We start from the raw sequence: 3,937 nt of genomic DNA on the forward strand, positions 1-3,937 counted from the left end.
AGTGAGTTAAGTCAGTCAGAAAAAGCTAAAAACTATATGATTTCACTTATTTGTAGGATATAAAACTGAAACTCGTAAATACAAACAGTAATGTAGTGATTGCCAGAAGGAAGGGGGTGGGGGAAGAAGAGGGTCCTAATATATGGTGACAGGATAAGATTTGACTTTTGGTGGCAGGCACAAGATGCAATGTATAGATCTTGTAACATAGAAAACCACACCTGAAACATATATGTTCATGTTGACCAATGTCACCCCAATTAATTTAATAAAAAGATAAAATGACAAGAATTAGCACTGAGAGATAGTGAAGAAGGATAATGTTCTCACTTAACTAAAATAATTATCAATAGGGTCATATATGACAAACCCACCACCACCATCATACTCAATGGGCGAAAAATAAAAGTGTTTCCTCTAAGATCAGGAGCAAGCCCAGCCAAGGGCTCAGTAATTGAGCATCTACCTATGAACCAGGAGGTCGGGGTTTAATTCCTAGTTAGGGCAAATGCCCGGGTTGTAGGCTCAATCCCCAATGTGGAGCATGCAGAAGGCAGCGAATCAATGATTGTCTCTCATCATTGATGTTTCTATCTCTTTCTTCCTCTCCCTTTCTCTCTGAAATCAATAAAAATATATTTTTTAAAAAAGATCAGGAACAAGATAGGATATCTGCTTTCACCACTCTTATTCACTATGGTATGGGAAGTATTAGCAACAGCAATCAGACAACAATAAAATAAAATAAAAGGCACCCAAATTACAAAGGTGGTAGTAAAATTGTCATTATTCACAGATGCCATGATATTGCATATTGAAAACCATAAAGATTCTACCAAAAATCTTCTAGATCTGATAAATGAATCTGGCAATGTAGCAGGACACAAAATTAATATTCAGAACTCAGTGGAATTTTTATACACCAATAATGAACAATCAGAAAGAGAAATTAAGAAAACAATCCTATTTACTATTGTAACAACAACAAAATAAGGTACCTAGTAACAAATTTAACCAAGGAGTTAACAGACCTGTATTTGGAAAATTATAAGATATTGAAGAAGTTGAGGAAAATAAAAATAAGTGGAAACATATACTATGTTCATGGATAGGAAGAATTAACATCATTAAAATGTGTGTAATACCCAAAGCAATCTATAGATTCAACACAATTCCCATAATACAAATGGCATATCTCACAGATCTAGAACAGATATTCAAAAAAGGTATATGGAAACAAAAAAGATCCCAAAGAAATTCATCAGTCTCGAGAAAGAACAAAGTTCGAGGTATCACAATACCTGACATCAAACGATACTACAAGGACATAATAACCAAAACAACATGGTATTGGCACAAGAACGGGCATATAGATCAATAGAACAGAATAGAGATCCCAGAAATAAACCCATACCTTTATGGTCAATTAATATTTGACAAAGGAGGCAAGAACATACAATGGGGTAAAGATAGTCTTTTTAATAAATGGTGTTGGGTAAATTGGACAGGTATATGAAAAAAAATGAAACTAGACCACCAACTTGCACCATACACAAGAATAAACTCAAAATGGATTAAAGAGTTAAATGTAAGTCATGAAACCATAAAAATCTTAGAGGAAAAAATAGGCAGTAAAATCCCAGATATTTCTTGTAACAATATTTTTGCCAATTTATCTTCCCAGGCAAGGGAAACAAAGAAAAAAATAAACAAATGGGACTACATCTAACTAAAAAGCTTTTGCAGAGCAAAAGAAACCACCAACACAATGAAAAGGCAACCCACTAAATGGGAGAAGATATTCGCCAATGATACATGTGATAAGAGATTAATTTCCAAAAGAATATAAAGAACTTATACAAATTTACCAGAAGACAAACAACTTAATTGAAAAATGGGCAATGGCCCTGAATAGATACTTCTCCAAAGAGGAAATGCAGATGCTCAATATCACTAATCATCAGAGAGATGAAAATTAAAACCACAATGAGATATCACCTCATGCTTAATCATCATCAATAAATCAACATACAATAAATGCTAGTCACTATGTGGAGAAAGGGCACCCTAGTGCATTGTTGGGGGGAATGCAGATTGGTGCATCTACTGTGAAAAATGGTATGGAGTTTCCTCAAAAAATTAAAAATCAAACTGCCATTTGACCCAGCGATTCCACTTCTGGGAATACATCAGAAGAAACTCAAAACATTAATTCAAAAGAATATATGCATCCCTATGTTCATTGCAGTGTTATTTACAATAGCCAAGATCTGGAAACAGTCCAAGTTCCCATCAGTATATGAGTGGATAAAAAAAAAATAGTAGTACATTTACACAGGGGAATACCACTTGGCCATAAAAAAAGAAGAAAATCTTAGCTTTTGCAACAGCATAAATGGAACCTGAGAGTATAATGCTAAGTGAAATAAAGCAGTCACAGAAAGACAAATACCATATGATCTCACTTATATGTGGAATCTACTGAATAAAATAAATTATTTTAAAAATGGAAACAGAAGCATAGATACAGAGAACAGACTGACAGCTATCGGAGGGGAGGGGGCTTAGGGGGCTGGGTTAAACATGGGTTTTATTAACCAATGTCACCCCAATAAAATCAATAAAAATAAATAAAATAAAATAATGATCTATAAACCAAATATACAGGTGTTATTCCTTGGTACATTTCTTTTCCACTCCCATTTTTTCTTATTGCTACAACCCCCTGAATGCTCAAACTCAGAATTTGACAAAGTAGAAAAACAGGTAAATTTACTGAAAGTTTTATAAACCAAACATAAGCAGCTTTGCATACTATATGTATAACGTTTTTACATAGTCCCTGTAGAATAATTGACTTTTTGCCTTTTAAAATCAATAGGCAATAGGAATGAATTATATATTATAACTTGGGATTCAATTAAGGTAAGGGAAAAAATTATTATCAGTGGGATTAATTCCCAACTTTTAAAGTGGTAGGGCTTTAACCTATAGAATTTTAATAATGAAAGTACTTTTATTTTTAGTTTGTGCTATAAACAGTTTACACTTTTAACTGCAATTTTAGTTTCTTCAGAATTCTATGTACAAATGGAATCAATTCACACCTCTAGCATTTTATCCCAGCCTCTCTCAAGTTCTTTATTTTTGATATTTGTAGATCAACTGAATCTAGCCCCTAATTTCAGTAATGTGAAAAAAATATTGCTTTTGGCCTTTATTTTTGAAGACAATTTGAGTGAATAAATTATTTTAGGAACATATTTTATTTTTTTCAGAACACAGAGTATATTTATACATTTCTATTCTGGTTTCAGTGTAGCTATGGAGATTTCTACAGTTCACTTTATTATTCCCTTAGTCAATGACTGCTTTTTATGGCTAGATTGAAGTAGAATGCTTTCTTTAGCCTTGAAATTCAATAACTTAATTGGATGTGCCTTGATATCAATTGTTCTGAATCAGTTTTCCTGACATATGATCTCTTCTTTTGATCTACAAATTCCATTTTTTTCATTTCAATTAACTTTTCCTGTATTATGCTTCTGAGTATCTTTTTAAATTTATTTATATGAGTATGTATAAAGGCTTTTCTCCAATTGATGAAATTATTGTCATCCAGGTTTATTATCTCTGATGTTTCTCATTTATTGATTGATTCGTAGTCATGTTATTTTGATTTCTAATTTGTCTCACCCATTCTCCAGTTTTCTGTATTTTATCTTATGATCAGGATCAGGATTTATCATTTCATATTGACCTTTTGTTCACTTAATTACTTTAAAATGTGAAAGCTTTCATAAATTTACATGTCATCCTTTGCTATGCTAATCATTTACTTTATCATTTCAATTTCAGGATATATATTATATCTAAATAAAAACAAGTTGAGATTTATCAAGTTTGTGTCAGGAATTGAGCAAAGTGATTTATATGC

Source organism: Myotis lucifugus, unplaced genomic scaffold (assembly GCF_000147115.1).
Source record: "Myotis lucifugus unplaced genomic scaffold, Myoluc2.0 scaffold_20, whole genome shotgun sequence".
NCBI classification, from domain to species: Eukaryota; Metazoa; Chordata; class Mammalia; order Chiroptera; family Vespertilionidae; genus Myotis; species Myotis lucifugus.